Source organism: Nerophis ophidion, linkage group LG08 (genome assembly GCF_033978795.1).
Source record: "Nerophis ophidion isolate RoL-2023_Sa linkage group LG08, RoL_Noph_v1.0, whole genome shotgun sequence".
NCBI lineage: Eukaryota > Metazoa > Chordata > Actinopteri > Syngnathiformes > Syngnathidae > Nerophis > Nerophis ophidion.
In genome coordinates, this window is record NC_084618.1 from 42,452,958 (window position 1) to 42,472,885 (window position 19,928).

The 19,928-nt window shown below is 44.9% G+C and overlaps 1 protein-coding gene and 1 non-coding gene across 2 annotated transcripts in view; both read left to right on the forward strand.

The window, feature by feature from the left end:
- Positions 1–19,928, forward strand: part of myo15b (myosin XVB) — a 201,772-nt gene that overhangs the window by 21,936 nt on the left and 159,908 nt on the right. The window lies entirely within an intron of this gene.
- trnan-auu (transfer RNA asparagine (anticodon AUU)) lies at positions 18,305–18,378 on the forward strand. The gene has a single exon. It is a non-coding gene; the product is annotated as a tRNA-Asn (tRNA).

Sequence of the window (19,928 nt, forward strand, 5' to 3'; positions counted from 1 at the left end):
ACATGTGGACTTTTGTACTTAAAAAAAAGATGAAATAACTGAAAACATGTTTTATATTCTAGTTTCTTCAAAATAGCCACCCTTTGCTCTGATTACTGCTTTGCACACTCTTGGCATTCTCTCCATGAGCTTCAAGAGGTAGTCACCTGAAAGGGTTAATAGGTGTGCTTGAAACTCTTTATATATATTTGATCAATCAATTTCTGTCTTGAAGGGGTGGTGTAGCCCAGCTAAAGTGTGAATTTTAATCACCTCAATTTCAACAATGCACAAAGGCAGCATAATTAGATAATTAGCTTAACCTGTCTCAAATGATACCCCATGTTGGTTGTTGTCGTGTAATACGAAAAGAGTTTGCACTTTCCGTTTTTGAGATCATCTTTAACCTTTTCATAACACTTCTACACTTTAAATGTTTATTTATTAGCCATTGAGAGCAAATAAGTCCATCAAAGCTGACAGTCGTCTTGTAGTGCTCACCGCACAACTGCAATGGCTGATTTTATGAGTGCGTGAAGCACAGTGAGACCTTCATTTGAATTTTCAGACACAAGTTGTCTCTAAGCTTTTTGTAATGCTTTAAGTTGCAAGTATCAATTTGAATTACGAGTATGTTGAGTGCCCTCACCATGAAGATGAAGAGTAAGACAATTTACGAACCTCCCCACTGCCAGCTGGCACAGCAAATTCCAGAATGAATCCCATAAGATCAGCCCCAAACATCTAGTCTTAGAAGCAGAAGACACCTACCAACCTGAAGAAATCGTGCAGCATACCTGGCGAGGCAGCCTGACCGCAGAAGTGCCAGTCTTTACCTACTGAAGCGGCAGCCAGCTCCTGTATTAGCCAGACAATATCCAAAAGGCGGACATTTATCCATGACAATATGGAAAAGCTACTGATGGCGTGTCCAACAGAGAAGGAGCATGAGTGAGACACTGCAAAGGCATAGACAATCAGTGTTCAAATCGGTATGTCTCGTGCAAGCTCCCTGCAAAATGAAAGCGCAGTCGGTTGAATTGCCGATGTAGGTGAATATTCAACAACCGACAGGAAACCAGCTATAACCCTCGTGCATAGTAAAGAAGAAAACAACCGCGGCAAAATGTGTGTGCGATGTTGGAATTCAACGCTGCTTTTGGTGGCACTAGGTCGGCAATAAAGTCTTAAAAGAGCAATAGATTATCTGTGCCTCTATTGGGACACTTCATTACTTAACCTGCACAATATCACCATAAAGCACTTGTTGCAGGTGACTGAGTATGCATCTAGTCAGCACTTAAATTAGACACTGATGGTCTAGTTCAGTGGTACTTAACCTGGGTTTGATCGAACCCTAGGGGTTCGGTGAGTCGGCCTCAGGGGTTCGGCGGAGGTCAAAACACACCCGACTCATCGTATAAACACAAACTTCTCCCTATCGGCATATCACGGATACGTCAACAGCTGACTGATTTGCAGGTGTGTAATTTGTTATGAGTTTATGGTTTTGTTGAGTGTTGGTTTTGTTGTTTAAACAAGGCGATGTTCATGCACGGTTCATTTTGTGCACCGGTAAAAAAACAAAAAAACATGTTAACATGTATTTGGAACATATTCAACATTAATTAGTTGCTTATTAGCATGCAAATTAGTAATTTATTGGCTCTTAAATAGTCATTATTAAGTACTCATTAATGCCTTATTTGGCATGGCCTTATAATAACCCTAACCAAATAACTATGAATTAGGTCTTTGTTACTTAGAATATGTTCCCCATACTAAAGTGTTACTGAAAACTTAACTTTGTCTTGAATTTGAAACAAAAAAACATTTTATTTTTCCCTTAAGAAGGGTTCGGTGAATGCGCATATGAAACTAGTGGGGTCCGGTACCTCCAACAAGGTTAGGAACCATTGGTCTAGTTATTACCGTTTACGTCGGCACAGAGTTATTATGGAACCACATGCTTATTGACAGTGTAGTTGTTGGATGTATGAAGTCCAATGACAAAAGTCCACTGCAATATGTGACTATGACTCTGAAGGAGTAAGATGGAGATGAAAAAGCCCTGCAGGAGTATAGTGAGAGGGTTTGGTGGGAGTTGTGTTTTTAGCGGCACAAAGATAATTCATTCTACGGTCTTTGACCAATAGACCAAATGGATGAGTTAAACTCTCAAACCAGTACCTCCACTCCTACAATTCCAGAAACACAGCCAGAAGCTCCCTATTGTTTGTTGCATGCTTACTTTTGTCCCCAAAAAATTAATGCAAAAAAAATGTCCAGGGACTGAATTAGTGCTTGTCAGTCTAAGATTGCGATAAAACGCCTTTCTCCCATTCAGGTCTTAGAGGCATCCAAAAATACAATAAACTGATGGATTAGGTTTGGGTGTCTTCATAAATTTTATCTTAACAGTTGTCAGTTAAGGTGTAGGCTCTGATTTAACCTTTTCTTTTTTTTTTTTTTACAACAAAACACAATATAAGGAAACGGTAGTAGAATGAAATGCACATTTTTCAGACTTCACAAACATACAGTTCCATAAAGGAGTACTGCATTTTTGGGGGGAATTTCGTCTATCTGTAATTATGAGAGACAAGAACACACATGTCTTTTGTTGAAGGTGGATTTTAAGTGAGGATAAAAAATGTTTGGAACACCTAATCCCAAGGTGCCAAACCACTTCAGACCTGTTGCCCTGATCTCCCACCTCACAAAGACCATGGGGCAGATAATCCTCATCCACCTACTTGCGCAGACAGTGTCAGAAATGGACACCTTGTAGTTTGATTACTGTCCAGTCTTCAGGGTGGATGATGACATCATTGACCTGCTGCATTGGACCCTCACCCAGCTGGAGATCGCACAAAGTGCGGTGAGTCATGTCCTTTGACTTCTCCAGTGCTTTCAGCACCATCCAGCTGGCACTACTGCAGGTGAAACTGGAAGAGGCGGGAGTGGACCATCACCTGGCTGCATGGATCATTAACTTTCTCATTGACAGGCCACAGTACGTGAGACTGTGTGACTGTTCTTCAGATGTGGTAGTTAGCAGCACAGGTGCTTCCCAAGGGACGGTTCCCTCACCTTACCTGTTCACGCTCTATACCTCACACTTCAGGCAAGACTTCAACCGCTGCAGAAGTCCTCAGTTGTCTCTGCAGTGGTGGGATGTGTGTCTGAGGGGAGCGAGTTGGAATACTGTGAAGTCATCTCAGACTTTGTCGTGGTGTGCACATAATCACCTGCACTTGAACACCAGTAAAACAAAAAAGCTTGTGTTTTACATCCGGCCGTCGGCTGCACCACCCACACCGGTGACCATCCACTGATCCGATATAGAAATAGTGGACTTATTTAAATACCTGGGTGTGCACCTCAACAACAAACTGGACTGTAGTCACAATGTATACGGTTTGTACAATAAAGGTGAAAGTCGCCTACACCTCTTGAGGAGACTGAGGTCCTTCGGAGTGTGCGGGTAACTGCTGTACACCTTCTACAACACTGTGGTGACTTCTGCGCTGTTTTATGCTGTCATTTGTCGGTGTGGGAGCAACGCGGTCAGAGACAGGAACAGACTAAATTAACTGATTAAGTGAGCTGACTCGATCCTAGGCTGCCCACTAGCCAGCATTAAGGGGGTGGCTGACAGAAGATTGATGACCAGGTTGACATCCATAATGTCCAAACCATCTCACCCACTGTGAAGGCCCTGAGTAGCTCCTTCAGCATCAGATTGTTACACTCACAGTGCAAGAAGGAGCGCTACCGGAGGTCATTTCTACCTACTTTACAACGCACTTATGAGAATACTATTTTTTTCTTTTTTCGTGGTGTGCAATACAAATGTTAGAATTTTTTGTTGTATGTTATCTTCTATCTATATATATTAGTGAGTAATATGTAGTATTATTACTTTCTAATTACGCTTCACCTCTGGTACTGCATGTAAAAACCTGCACTGCAACAACTCATTTTAATCATTGCCGGAACTAATTCCTTGGGGTATTTATTTCAGTTTCCAGGGCAACACATTTTCGACTTCTGGGAAAAAATGTGTGTTCCCACTTCTGGAAACAAAGGCGTGAGTCTTTTTGAAGCTGAATATACTGAGGTTGAACTACTGCTTCTTGAAGCGAGCACGAAAGAAAAGTGAGATGTTGGAACAAATGGAAGCCTAAAGAGTGAGGTGAAAGTGACTCGGAGCTGTAAAATATGGATCTTGTAGCAAAGCTATTGCAACATAAATGGAGTGCTTACCCAAAATAAATCAGAAAAAATGTCCCTGGCCAGCTGAACAAAACACACAACTCCACCTGATACACGCAGTACATCATGTGTGTATCATGACAGATGGCATATGCTGTCTGGCAAGCTGTGTACAAACAAAACCTGATATGTGGGCTAATACTTCACATCCATCCATCCATTTCTTACCGCTTGTCCCTTTCAGGGTTGCGGGGGGTGCTGGAGCCTATCTCAGCTGGAATACTGCACTATATTTGTTCATGTTTTTCAGTCAGTACAGATCGGTGTACTATCACATTTTGTTGTGCATTATAAACTCAAACGCGTTTTGTGTTGAGGTAGAAGCTAGCTTATATCTTTCCGTACTTAGCTTTTACATAGCATGCCGATGTGTTACTACACAATAACAAGGTTGCTACAGTTTGGTTATTATACAGGTTACAGAACGTAAATGATGTATTTTTTATTTTTTTAAATGCATTTTTAAAGTGGCGACTTGTCCAGGGTGTACCCCGCCTTCCGCCCGATTGTAGCTGAGATAGGCGCCAGCGTCCCCCGCGACCCCAAAAGGGAATAAGCGGTAGAAAATGGATGGATGGATTTTTAAAGTGAGAATTGCTAGGTAGAACTGATTGTCCCTATTAGCTGCATTGCTAGCGACCAAGAACGAGCCGACTTTTACATGTTGGAATGCAAAAAAAACAAAAACATTTTGTCGTCTTGTCTCTCAACCAAGCACACATCTTTTCAAAATTGTCCGACAGCGTGTCACCAGTGTTAGACTCACAAATTACAGTGGTTGCTAAGCATTCTGCCATTCGCTTTGATGGCCACAAGTCATTTCTCTCTCTTTGTGGGTAGGAACCCAAGTTGGGTTCAGTATGTGCAAGTCTTTATTAAATCAGCGAGTCAAGAAAAAGAAAAACTGTTTCCAAACTACAGTCTAAACAAAGTACCAAATAAAATATTGGAGGACAACACTTCATTCAAATTGAATAAAGCTAAAGCATTGACCATCCGGGACATGTGGGTGTCTCTTTAATGATGCCCAACTCCACAGAAATCTGTAGAGCAGAACAGTGGACTCAACTTCATTTAAGAGAAAAAGTGCTATTGTAAACTGACACTAATCGGAGGAAAAATATATTTTTAAGATGCTATCATCTCTACCCATTAGTAGCCTCAGACTGTTAGCACTAAGGGCCCACTGGTTTCGCCTCTGATGACAAAGTAGTGCACTCACAGCAGTAGGCTAAAACCGATAAAATGCACTTATATAATTTCTTATTTGATTATTAATTCCAATTTCAAGTCAGTTACACGGACATTGTGTAGAAGTGTTATGCTTGTGTAGCGTTTTTCTACTTTCAAATTACTCAAAGCGCTTTGACACTATTTCCACATTCACCCATTCAATCACACATTCACACACGGCTGGCAAGAGCTGCCATGCAAGGCCCTAATCACGACTCATCAGATGCATGGATGAAGTGCCTTGCTCAGGACCCAAAGGACGTGACTTGGATGGCGGAAAATGTAAGAAAATTCATTGAGTATGTGGCCGTTTAGCTCAGTTGGTCAGTGCGTGGTGCTAATAACGTTAAGGTCATGGGTTCAACCCCCATACAGGGCGCTGTATTTTCTTTAAAGATGTTTAAATATTGATTATCAAAATTGATTCAATCCAACTTTCTATCTCTAAAACACTGTCGGAATACATTTTTAGGGTCACTCAATCTTGACAAACTGACAAAACTGACAAAGCTCTTTGGATCTTAGTTTGACGAGATCAAAACAAAAAAAAATTTCTAAGAAGCCAATGTCCTGTTCAAATCTAAATACCAAAATAATTTGGGTTGAAAATGTAAGGAAATTTAGAGAGAATGTGGCCGGTTAGCTCAGTTGGTCAGAACGTGGTGCTAATAACTTCGAGGTCATGGTTTCAACCCCCGTACAGGCCACTGGTTTCTCTTTAGATTTGTTAAACTATCAATCAACATTGACTCAATGCTACTTTCTTCATATAAACTACTGTAGTAATGGATTTTTTTGTATGACTCGCACTTGACAAATGGACAAAAACTGCAAAAGCACTTTGGATCTTAGTTTAAATAGACCAAAACAGATATTTTTTCCAGAGGAACTCAATGTTTTGTTCCAATCTAAATACCAAAATAATTTCGGTTGAAAATGTAAGGAGATTCATGGTGTTTGTGGCCGGTTAGCTCAGTCGTTCAGAGCGTGGTGCTATAAATTTATAAATATATACATTTTAATTGAGGAACTCTCCTGAAGGAATCAATAAAGTACTATCTATCTAAATGCCAAGGTCATGGGTTAAACCCCCGTACAGGCCACTGGTCTCACTTTAGATAGGTTTAACTATAGATCAACCACATTGACTCAATGTTACTTTCTTCATATAAAACACTGTAGGAATGGATTTTTAGTGTCTATCGTACTTGACGAACTGAAAAAATTTCCAAAAGCTTTTAAGATCTTAATTTGAGTAGACCAAAACAGAATACATTCACCTAAGAACTCAATGTCCTTTTCAAATCTAAATACCAAAATAATTTGAGTTGAAAATGTAAGGAAACCAAAAGAGAATTTGGCCGGTTAGCGCAGGTGGTCAGCGCGTGATGCTAATAACACCAAGGGTCATGGGTTCAACCCCCGTACGGGTTACTGGTTTAACTTGATATAGTTTAAACCTTTGATCAACATTTACTCAATGCTACTTTCTTCATACAAAACACTGTAGGAATGCATTTTTAGTGTGACTCGTACTTGACAAACTGACAAAAACTGACAAAGCTCTTTGGATCTTGGTTTGAGAAGACCAAAACAGATATTTTTTTTCCTAGGAACTCAGTGTCCTGTGCAAATCTAAATACCAAAATAATTTGAGTTGAAAATGTAAGAAAATGTATATAAATTGTGGCCGGTTAGCTCAGGTGGTCAGAGCGTGCTGCTAATAACGCCAACGTCATGGGTTCAACCCCCGTACGAGCCACTGGTTTCACTTTAAATAGTTTAAACTATCGATCAACATTGACTCTATGCTACTTCCTTCATATAAAACACTGTAGGAATGCTTTTTAGTGTGACCCGTACTTGACAAACTGACAAAAACTGCCAAAGCTCTTTGGATCTTAGTTTGAGTAGACCAAAATAGATTTTTTTTCCAGAGGAACTCAATGTTTTGTTCAAATCTAAATACCAAAATAATTTCGGTTGAAAATGTAAGGAAATTTAAAGAGTATGTGGCTTGTTAGCTCAGTTTATCAGCGCGTGGTGCTAATAACTCAGAGGTCATGGTTTCAACACCCATACAGGCCACTTGTTTCTCTTCAGAAAGGTTAAACTATCAATCAACAAAGACTCAATGCGACTTTCTTCATGTAAAGCACTCAGTCTGAAAATGATGGGGCGAAATGGTGTTCGACACTCCATTCCAGCGGAGCTAAGGAAGAATCCTCGTGGCTGCAAAGCGGGAGCTAAGCTAAAGGCTAAGCGTGAGGAAAATCGACGGCGCTACAAACCATCCATTCCTTCCGTCATCATGGGGAATGTGAACTCGCTGCCGAACAAGATCGATGAGCTTCATGGACTAAAAAACCAGCGTGCATATCGAGAGAGCAGCCTGCTCATCTTCACGGAAACATGGCTTAACCACCTGGTACCGGATGCTAACGTGGACCTGCAGGGATTCATCGCAGTGAGAGCTGACAGAGACACGAAAGCATGTGGGAAAAGAAAAGGTGGGGGACTCATCATATATGTTAACAACCGCTGGTGTAACCCAGGACACATCTCTGTGAAGAAAGTCTTGTGTTGCCCGGACCTGGAGCTACTAGCTGTTAGCCTCCGGCCATACTATCTGCCGAGGGAGTTCAGTCATGTGATCTCCCTCTGTGTTTACATTCCCCCGAGGGCAGATGCTGCCAATGCATGGGAGATGATCCACGCCATCACATCAAGGGTACAGACAAAACATCCTGAAGCTTTTTTCATCATTTCGGGGGACTTCAATCATGCTACTTTGGACTCAACGTTAGCTGCTTTTTACCAGGCTGTGGATTGTCCCATGAGAAACAACAGGACAATTGACCTACTGTATTCTAATATCAGGGATGCATACAAGGTCACACCCCTCCCCCCACTAGGGAAGTCTGACCACAATCTTGTTAATTTGCGGCCAAAATACACCCCCATGGTCCAAAGACAGCCTGTTAACACTTGCTATGTGAGGAAGTGGTCCCCTGAATTGGAAGATGCCCTCAGAGACTGCTACAACACCACAGACTGGGACGTGCTGCTTCCACAGGGTGAGGACATTAATAGGCTGACTCACTGTCTCACAGATTACCTCAACTTCTGCGTGGACGTGATCTGCCCTGCTAAGACTGTTCGGTGCTACCCTAATAACAAACCCTGGGTAACACAAGAAGTTAAAGCTGTCCTCAACAAGAAGAACCATGCCTTCAGGAGTGGAGACAGGGAGGCAATGAGAGCAGCACAGCGGGAGGTGAAACGACGCGTGAGGGAGGCTAAGGACAGCTACAGGAAGAACCTGGAGCAGAAGCTGCAGCAGAACAACATGAGGGAGGTCTGGGAAGATGTGAAAACCTCCACAGGCCACAAGACAAAGACCAGAGCTGTTGTGGGGACAATAGAGAGGGCCAATGAGATGAATAACTTCTTTAACCGGTTTAACCAGCCCGTGTCCTCTCCGTCCCCCACTCCCCATCACAGCCACCCCCTCTTCTGCTCCCCTCAACGCACCTCCCCCACAGCCATGGCAGCACCCCCCTCCACCACCTGTACGCAGACATTAGTCATCTCTGCGGACCAGGTCAGAGGTCAACTGAGGAAGCTACAGCCAAGGAAAGCAGCAGGCCCAGACAAGCTGTGCCCCCAACTCCTGAAGACCTGTGCTGCAGAACTGGGTGAACCACTTCAAAGGATCCTCAACCTCAGCCTGCAGCTGGGAAGACTGCCCACCCTCTGGAAGACGTCATGCATCGTTCCAGTTCCCAAAAAGAACTGCCCCAGTGAGCTGAACGACTACAGACCATTGGCGCTCACCTCTCATCTAATGAAGACATTGGAGCGGCTATTTCTCAGCCTCCTCAGACCACAGGTGCAACATGCCCAGGACAGCCTGCAGTTTGCGTTTTAGAAAGGCGTTGGTGTGGAGGATGCTATCCTTTACCTGCTGCATCGAGCCCACTCACACCTGGATAAGGGAAATGGCACTGTGAGGATCCTGTTCCTGGACTTCTCGAGTGCCTTTAATACCATCCAGCCCCGCCTCCTTCAGGACAGGCTCTACAAAATGCGAGTGGACCCCTGCCTGGTTGCCTGGATTTCGAACTACCTCACCGACAGGCCACAGTACGTCAGACTGAAGGACATCACGTCTGACATTGTGACCAGCAGCACCGGAGCACCGCAGGGAACGGTGCTGGCCCCTCTTCTCTTCACCCTGTACACCGCTGACTTCTGCTACTACTCAGAGCTGTGTCACATCCAGAAGTACGCGGATGACATCGTCGGGTGCATCAGGGATGGCAGAGAGGAGGAGTTTCGGAACCTGGTGAGGGACTTTGTTGTGTGGTGTCACACAAACCTCTTGCAGCTCAATCCGTCAAAGACCAAGGAGCTGGTCATTGACTTTGGAAGGTCGAGTCCATGGTCACAACCTATTGTGATCGAGGGAGTTGAGGTACAGACCGTGGACTCATTCAAGTACCTCGGGGTTTGGGTGGACAATAAGCTGGACTGGACTGTTAACACGGACCACCAGTACAAGAAAGGACAGAGCAGGCTGTACTTCCTCAGGAGACTGCACTCCTTCAACATTTGTAGAACACTCCTGTGGATGTACTACCAGTCTGTGGTTGCCAGTGTTCTGTTCTACATGGTAGTGTGCTGGGGGGGCAGTACATCTAAGAAGGACAGCTCCAGACTTGAGAAACTGATCAGGCGGGCCGGTTCTACAATCGGTATGAAACTGGACTCACTGGTGACGGTGGCAGAGAAGAGGACTGTTGACAAACTAGTAAGCATCCTGGATGATGCCAGTCACCCTCTGCATAGCGTTATCAGTAGCCAGAGGAGCCTGTTCAATGTTAGACTGCTTCATCCCAAGTGCAGGACTAATAGACTCAAGAACTCCTTTGTCCCACACGCCATTAGACTGTACAACTCCTCTCTGGGACGGGGGGCGGGGGTACAAGGATGACAGGGGATTCAAAACATTAACAGTGCAATACGTTTTCATAACATGGTCACTACTGCCTACTTTGTCTTGTTATATTCTTATTTTACTGTTATATTGTCATTCCCATTGTTTTTATTCTTTTTGTAATATTTCTATATTTTGTTTCCTTTTAAACCCCCATTATTTACTTTTTACTCTTTTTTTAAATTGATCTCAACTCTGTACACTGCTGCTGGAATTTAAATTTTCCTGAAGGAACTCACCTGAAGGAATCAGTAAAGTACTATTTATCTATCTATCTATCTATCTATCTATCTATCTATCTATCTATCTATCTATCTATCTATCTATCTATCTATCTATCTATCTATCTATCTATCTATCTATAGTAATAGATTTTTTGTATGACTCGCACTTGACAAATGGACAAAAACTGCAAAAGCACATTGGATCTTAGTTTGAGTAGACCAAAACAGAATGTAATTACCTAAGAACTCAATTTCCTTTTCAAATTTAAATACCAAAATAATTTGAGTTGAAATTTAATGTAACTTAAAGAGCACGTGGCCACTTAGCTCAATTGGTCAGAGCGTGGTGCTGATAACACCAAGGTCATGGGTTCAACCCCCACACGGGCCACTGGTTTCTCTATAGATAGGTAAACTATCAATCAACATTGACGTAATGCTACTTTCTTCATATAAAACACGGTAGGAGTGTATTTTTAGTGTGACTCGTACTTGACAAACTGACAAAAACTGCCAAAGCTCTTTGGATCTTAGTTTAAATAGACCAAAATTGATGTTTTTTTTTCCAGAGAAACTCAATGTTTTGTTCAAATCTAAATACCAAAATAATTTCGGTTGAAAATGTAAGGAAATTTAAAGAGTATGTGCCTTGTTGGCTCAGTTTATCAGCGCGTGGTGCTAATAACTCAGAGGTCATGGGTTCAACCCCCATACGGGCCACTGGTTCTTTTTAGATAGGTTAAACTATCTATCAACATTGACTCAATATTACTTTCTTCATATAAAACACTGTAGGAATGCATTTTTAGTGTGACACGTACTTGAAAAACTGATACAAATTGCAAAAGCCCTTTAGATTTAGTTTGAATGGACCAAAAAAATAATACATTTTTCTTCAGAACTCAATGTCATGTTCAAATCTAAATACCAAAATAATTTGAGTTGAAAATGTAAGGATTTTTAAAGAGTCTTTGGCCGGTTAGCTCAAATGGTCAGAGCGTGGTGCTAATAACTCCAAGGTCATGAGTTCAACCCCCGTACAGGCCACTGGTTTCACTTTAAATAATTTAAACTATCGATCAACATTTACTTAATGCTACTTTCCTCTTACAAAACACTGTAGGAATGCATTTTTAGTGTGACTCATACCTGACAAACTGACAAAAACTGCAAAAGCTCTTTGGATCTTACTTTGAGTAGACCAAAATAGATATTTTTTCCAGAGAAACTCAATGTTTTGTTCAAATCTAAATACCAAAATAATTTCGGTTGAAAATGTAAGGAAATTTAAAGAGTATCTGGCTGTTTATCTCAGTTGGTCAGAGTGTGGTGCTAATAACGCCAACGTTATGGGTTCAACCCCCATACAGGGCACTGTATTGTCTTTAAAGAAGTTTAACTATCGATTAACAGAATTGATTCAATCCAAATTTCTATCTGTAAAACACTGTCGGAATACATTTTTAGTGTCACTAAATCTTGACAAACTGAATAAAATTGCCAAAGCTCTTTGGATATTAGTTTGAGGGGACCAAAACAGATTTTTTTTCTAAGAACTCAATGTCCTTTTCAAGTCTAATTACCAAAATAATTTGGGTTGAAAATGTAAGGAATCTTAATAGTATGTGGCTGGTTAGCTCAGCTCCTCTCTGAGCTCCCACTCTATCGTGGTAGAGGAGTTTGCGTGTCCCAATGATCCTAGGATCTATGTTGTCCGGGGGCTTTATGCCCCCTGGTAGGGTCTCCCAAGGCAAACAGGTTCTAGGTGAGGGATCAGACAAAGAGCAGCTCGAAGACCTTTATGAAGAAGAAAAAGCATGGACCCAGATTTCCCTCGCCCGGACGCGGGTCACCGGGGCCCCCCTCTGGAGCCAGGCCCGGAGGTGGGGCACGATGGGGCCCGGCCGGGCACAGCCCGAAGAGGAAACATGGGTCACCCCTCCAATGGGCTCACCACCCATAGCAGGGGCCATAGAGGTCGGGTGCAATGTGAGCTGGGCGGCAGCCGAAGGCAGGGCACTTGGCGGTCTGATCCTCGGCTACAGAAGCTAGCTCTTGGGACGTGGAACGTCACCTCACTGGGGGGGCAGAGCCTAAGCTAGTGTGCGAAGTCGAGAAGTACCGGCTGGATATAGTCGGACTCACTTCGACGCACAGCAAGGGCTCTGGAACCACTTCTCTCGAGAGGGATTGGACCCTCTTCCACTCTGGCGTTGCCGGCAGTGAGAGGCGACGGGCTGGGGTGGCAATTCTTGTTTCCCCCCGCCTCAAAGCCTGCACGTTGGAGTTCAACCCGGTGGACGAAAGGGTAGCCTCCCTCCGCCTTCGGGCGGGGGGACGGGTCCTGACTGTTGTTTGTGCTTATGCACCAAACAGCAGTTCAGAGTACCCACCCTTTTTGGGTACACTCGAGGGAGTACTGGAAAGTGTTCCCCCGGGTGATTCCCTTGTCCTACTGGGAGACTTCAACGCTCACCTTGGCAACGACAGTGAAACCTGGAGAGACGTGATTGGGAAGAATGGCCGCCCAGATCTGAACCCGAGTGGTGTTTTGTTATTGGACTTTAGTGCTCGTCACAGTTTGTCCATAACAAACACCATGTTCAAACATAAGGGTGTCCATATGTGCACTTGGCACCAGGACACCCTAGGCCGCAGTTCCATAATCGACTTTGTAGTTGTGTCATCGGATTTGCGGCCTTTGTTTTGGACACTCAGGTGAAGAGAGGGGCGGAGCTTTTTACCGATCACCACCTGGTGGTGAGTTGGCTGCGATGGTGGGGGAGGATGCCGGACAGACCTGGGAGGCCCAAGCGCATTGTGAAGGTCTGCTGGGAACGTCTGGCAGAGTCTCCTGTCAGAGAAAGTTTCAATTCCCACCTCCGGAAGAACTTTGAACATGTCACGAGGGAGGTGCTGGACATTGAGTCCGAGTGGACAATGTTCTGCACCTCTATTGTCGAGGCGGCTGATCGGAGCTGTGGCCGCAAGGTTGTTGGTGCCTGTCGGGGCGGCAATCCTAAAACCCCTTGGTGGACACCAGCGGTGAGGGATGCCGTCAAGCTGAAGAAGGAGTCCTATCGGGTCCTTTTGGCTCATAGGACTCCGGAGGCAGTGGACAGGTACCGACAGGCCAAGCGGTGTGCAGCTTCAGCGGTCGCGGAGGCAAAAACTCGGACATGGGAGGAGTTCGGGGAAGCTATGGAAAACGACTTCCGGACGGCTTCAAAGCGATTCTGGACCACCTTCCGCCGCTTCAGGAAAGGGAAGCAGTGCACTATCGAATAGAATAGAATAGAGTTTTTATTGTCATTATTGCAATGAACAGGTTCAAAGAACAACGAAATTGGAGCAGCTCCTCCTAAGGTGCATATACAATATGGTAGTATAAATTTAAAAAAATAAATAAAATAAATAAATAAATAAAAAATAAATAAAAAAAAAAAGATAGAGATGACAGATGTATCTATGTATACATACATAAAACATTATTTCACATTGTAGTCCAAAAAAATAGAAAAACATTTAAACATTACACATGAGGACATGATGGACATATGGACACTCAGTGCCTGTTTAGTGCTACTATGGCTCTTGGGTAAAAGCTATTTTTTAGTCTATTGGTGCTCGCTTTTAGCACCCTGTAGCGTCTGCCTGAGGGTAGCAGTTCCAGGTGGCTGTGCCCGGGGTGGAATGGGTCTTTCAGGATGCTCTGTGCTTTCCTGAGACAGCGGGAGCTGTACAGGTCAGCCAGGGAGGGGAGGGGGCATCCGATTAACTTCTGGGCGGTCTTTATGACTCTCTGGAGCGCCGTTCTCTCTGCGGCCGTGCAGCTGCTGAACCACACGCAGATGCAGTAGGTCAGGATGCTCTCAATGGAGCACCGGTAGAAGGACACCAGCAGTTCCTGTGAGAGGTGGTTGTTCCTGAGTATTCTCAGGAAGTGCAGTCTCTGGTGTGCCTTCTTGATGGTAGCCGTGGTGTTGGTGCTCCAGGATAGGTCGTTGGCCAGGTGGACTCACAGGGAGCGGAAGTCGGAGACCCTCTCCACACAGTCACCACTGATGATCAGGGGCAGGATGTCCGTTTTTTTCCTCCTGAAGTCTATGACCAGCTCCTTGGTCTTGGAGGTGTTCAGGGCCAGGTTGTTGACTTTGCACCAATCCGACAGCTTCTCCACCTCATCCCCATATGCAGCCTCGTCTCCCTCCGAGATGAGCCCCACTACGGTGGTGTCATCCGCAAATTTGATGATGGAGTTGCTGGAGTGGGCAGGTGTGCAGTCGTATGTGTAGATGGAGTAGAGAAGGGGGCTCAGCACGCAGCCTTGTGGAGAGCCGGTACTGAGGTGCAGGCTTGATGACATGTGGCGACCCAACTGCACCCTCTGGGGGCGGTTGGATAAGAAGTCCTTAATCCACATGCAGATGGAGTTCGAGAGACCCAGGTCTGACAGTTTGGACACCAGTCTATCAGGAATAATGGTGTTAAATGCCGAGCTATAATCCACAAAAAGCAGCCGCACGTAGCTTCCCCCCGTCTCCAGGTGACCCAGGGAGGAGTGTAGGGCTGTGGCGATGGCGTCCTCTGTGGACCTGTTGGCTCTGTAGGCAAACTGGTGTGGGTCGAGCTCGGGAGGGAGGACTGAGGTGATATGGGTCCGTACCAGCTTCTCGAAGCACTTCATAGCTATAGGTGTAAGTGCAACTGGACGGTAGTCATTCAGACATCTGACAGAGTTCTTCTTCGGCACCGGGATTATTGTGGAAGTCTTCAGGCATGATGGGATGACGGCCTGGGAGAGGGACTGGGTGAAGATCTTCGTAAATACTCCGGCCAGCTGGTCTGCACAGTCTCTTAGTACCTGTCCCGGGACTCCATCTGGGCCCGTAGCCTTCCTCGGGTTCACTGCCTTCAGCGTGCGTCTCACCTCATGCTCCTCCAGTATAAGGGTGCAGCTGCTGTGGGTGTTGGGTGGAACTGTTGTGACGGCTGCAGGTGTTTTTCTCTCAAATTGGGCGAAGAAGCTGTTTAACTCCCCCGCTTGAGAGGCGTCGCCATCAGCCGAAGGGTTACTGGGTCTGAAGTTGGTCATGTCTTTTATTCCTTTCCATACCTCCTTGGTGTTGTTGCTCTGCAGGTGGGCTTCCATTTTCCTCCTATGTTCGGCTTTTGCCTCTCTGATGCCTCTCTTCAGATTGGCTCTGGCAGCACTGTAGAGTGCCAGGTCCTGCGCTTTGAAGGCACTGTCTCTCTCTTTGAGTAAGCCCTGGATTGTTTTTGTCATCCAGGGCTTCCTGTTGGGGTAGACTCGGATGCGCTTGTCCACTGTGACAGTGTCTATGCAGTGTTTGATGTACCCCAGGACTGCTTCTGTGTACTGCTCCAAGTCTGGGTTTTCAAAAACTGACCAGTCTGTTGTATCAAAGCAGTCCTGCAGCTGTATCAACACCGTGTATGGTGTTCTGATGACCTCAACTACGGATGTTGTGGATAGGTGGAAGGAATACTTCGAAGACCTCCTCAATTCCACCAACACGTCTTCCTATGAGGAAACGGTGCCTGGGGAATCTGTGGTGGACTCTCCTATTTCTGAGGCTGAGGTCGCTGAGGTAGTTAAAAAGCTCCTCGGTGGCAAGGCCCCAGGGGTTGATGAGATCTGCCTGGAGTTCCATAAGGCTCTGGATGCTGTGGGGCTGTCTTGGTTGACAAGACTCTGCAGCATCGCATGGACATCGGGGGCGGTACCTCTGGATTGACAGACCGGGGTTGGTGGTTCCTCTCTTTAAGAAGGGGGACCGGAAGGTGTTTTCCAACTATCGTGGGATCACACTCCTCAGCCTTCCGGGTAAGGTTTATTCAGGTGTACTGGAGAGGAGGCTACGCCGGATAGTCGAACCTCGGATTCAGGAGGAACAGTGTGGTTTTCGTCCTGGTCATGGAACTGTGGACCAGCTCTATACTCTCGGCAGGGTTCTTGAGGGTGCATGGGAGTTTGCCCAACCAGTCTACATGTGCTTTGTGGACTTGGAGAAGGCATTCGACCGTGTCCCTCGGGAAGTCCTGTGGGGAGTGCTCAGAGAGTATGGGGTATCGGACTGTCTTACTGTGGCGGTCCGCTCCCTGTACGATCAGTGCCAGAGCTTGGTCCGCATTGCCGGCAGTAAGTCGAACACATTTCCAGTGAGGGTTGGACTCCGCCAAGGCTTTTCTTTGTCACCGATTCTGTTCATAACTTTTATGGACAGAATTTCTAGGCGCAGTCAAGGCATTGAGGAGTTCCGGTTTGGTGACCGCATTATTAGGTCTCTGCTTTTTGCAGATGATGTGGTCCTGATGGCTTCATCTGACCGGGATCTTCAGCTCTCGCTGGATCGGTTCGCAGCCGAGTGTGAAGCGACCGGAATGAGAATCATCACCTCCAAGTCCGAGTCCATGGTTCTTGCCCGGAAAAGGGTGGAATGCCATCTTCGGGTTGGGGAGGAGACCCTGCCCCAAGTGGAGGAGTTCAAGTACCTAGGAGGCTTGTTCATGAGTGAGGGAAGAGTGGATTGTGAGATCGACAGGCGGATCGGTCCGGCGTCTTCAGTAATGCGGACGTTGTACCGATCCGTTGTGGTGAAGAAGGAGCTGAGCCGGAAGGAAAAGCTCTCAATTTACCGGTCGATCTACATTCCCATCCTCACCTATGGTCATGAGCTTTGGGTCATGACCGAAAGGATAAGATCACGGGTACAAGCGGCCGAAATGAGTTTCCTCCACCGTGTTGCGGGGCTCTCCCTTAGAGATAGGGTGAGAAGCTCTGCCATCCGGGAGGAACTCAAAGGAAAGTCGCTGCTCCTTCACATCGAGAGGAGCCAGATGAGGTGGTTCGGGCATCTGGTCAGGATGCCACCCGAACGCCTCCCTAGAGAGGTGTTTAGGGCACGTCCATCTGGTAGGAGGCCACGGGGAAGACCCAGGACACGTTGGGAAGACTATGTCTCCCGGCTGGCCTGGGAATGCCTCGGGATCTACCGGGAAGAGCTAGACGAAGTGGCTGGGGAGAGGGAAGTCTGGGTTTCCCTGCTTAGGCTGTTGCCCCCGCGACCCAACCTCGGATAAGCGGAAGAAGATGGGTGGATGGATGGATGGGAAGCTCAGTTAGTCAGTTTGAGTAGACCAAAACAGAATACTGTATGTTTACCAAAGAACTCAATTTCCTTTTCACATTTAAATACCAAAATAATTTGAGTTGCAAATGTAAGCACATTTTAAGTTTGTGGCTGGTTATCTCAGTTGGTCATAGTGTGGTGCTAATAACGCCAAGGTCATGGTTTCAACCCCCGTACGGATCACTGGTTTCTCTTTAGATAGGTTAAACTATCGATCAACATTGACTCAATGCGACTTTCTTCATACAAAAAACTGGAGTAATGGATTTTTTTGTATGACTCGCACTTGACAAATGGACAAAAACTGCAATAGCACTTTGGATCTTAGTTTGAGTAGACCAAAACACAATGTAATCACCTAAGAACTCAATTTCCTTTTCAAATTTAAATACCAAAATAATTTGAGTTGAAAACTTAAGGAAATTTAAAGGGCATGTGGCCGGTTAGCCCAGTTGGTCAGAGCTTGGTGCTATTAACGCCAAGGTCATGGGTTCAACCTCCATACAGGCCACTGTATTTTCTTTAAAGAGGTTTAACTATCGATTAACAAATCAATCAATCAATCCAACTTTCTCTCTGTAAAACACTGTCGGAATACATTTTTAGTGTCACTCAATCTTGATAAACTGACAAAAACTGCCAAAGCTGCCAAAACAGATTTTTTTTCTAGGAACTCAATGTCCCGTTCAAATCTAAATACCAAAATAATTTGGGTTGAAAATGTCAGTAGTTATAAAAAGCATCTGGGTCAGTTGGTCAGACGGTGGTGGTAATGACTTCAAGGTCATGGGTTCAACCCCTGTACACGCCACTGTTTTATTTTTAGATAGGTTAAACCAGGGGCGCTCACACTTTTTCTGGAGACGAGCTACTTTTCAATTGACCAAGTCGAGGAGATCTACCTCATTCCTATTTATAATTTTTATTTATTTATTTATGAAAGAGACATTTTTGTTAACAAGTTAATGGTGTTTAATGATAATACAAGCATGTTTAACACACATAGATTCCTTTCTTTCATGAAGACAAGAATATAAGTTGGTGTATTTGATTCTGATGACTTGCATTCATTGGAATTAGACAGTGGTGCTGATAACGTCCGCATTTTCAAATGGAGGAAAAAAAGTCCTCCTTTCTGTCCAATACCACATGAAAGTGGTTGGATTTGGCATCTCATTTGTCCAACTTGCATACTCGTTTTTAAACACTTTGTTATGAGAGTAGCATATGTGTGTGGCCCTTTAATGTCTGGCAGCAGGTGAGTGACGTCAGTGAGAGTGCGGGTGGGCAAGCAAGTGAGAAAGCGGTCGCTGAGGGCGGGGGAGAAATACATTGGCATCAAACTCCGTAGCTTGCTAGCTTTTGCACGCTAGCTTTCTGAGACTCTTATTTTGTTAGCACAGGCAGGATGAAACAGGTCTTTTATGGTGAAGACAGGAACTGTGCTGTCGGTCTTTAGAGTTTTGACAGTAGGTACGGAGTCTCTAGAAATAAAATGTATTTCTCTGTGTCCGCCCTGTTAGTGATTTTTTTCTTAAATATGAGCTTGCAGCAGCCAGCGTCATCTCACAAGATCCTCGGGTGCCGAGAATGTCAAACAACTGACGAAAGTGTAGTCTTGGTATGATTGATGATTGCTCATTTTTCTGTCTATTTTTTAATGCCTGGCTTGAGATCGACTGACACACCCTCCGAGATCGACCAGTCGATCGCGATCGACGTAATGGGCACCCCTGGGTTAAACTATCGATCAACATTGACTCAATGCTACTTTCTTCATATAAAACACTGTAGGATTGCATTTTTAGTGTGACTCGTACTTGAAAAACTGACAAAAATTGCAAAAGCCCTTTAGATTTAGTTTGAGTAGACCAAAAAAAGAATATATTTTTTCTTGGAACTCAATGTCATGTTCAAATCTAAATAAAATAATTTGAGTTGAAAATATAAGGAAATCCCTTGATTATACGGTTAGCTCAGTTGGTCAGAGCGTGGTGCTACTAATGCCAAGGTCATGGGTTCAACCCCCATACGGGCCACTGGTTTCTCTTTAGATAGGAT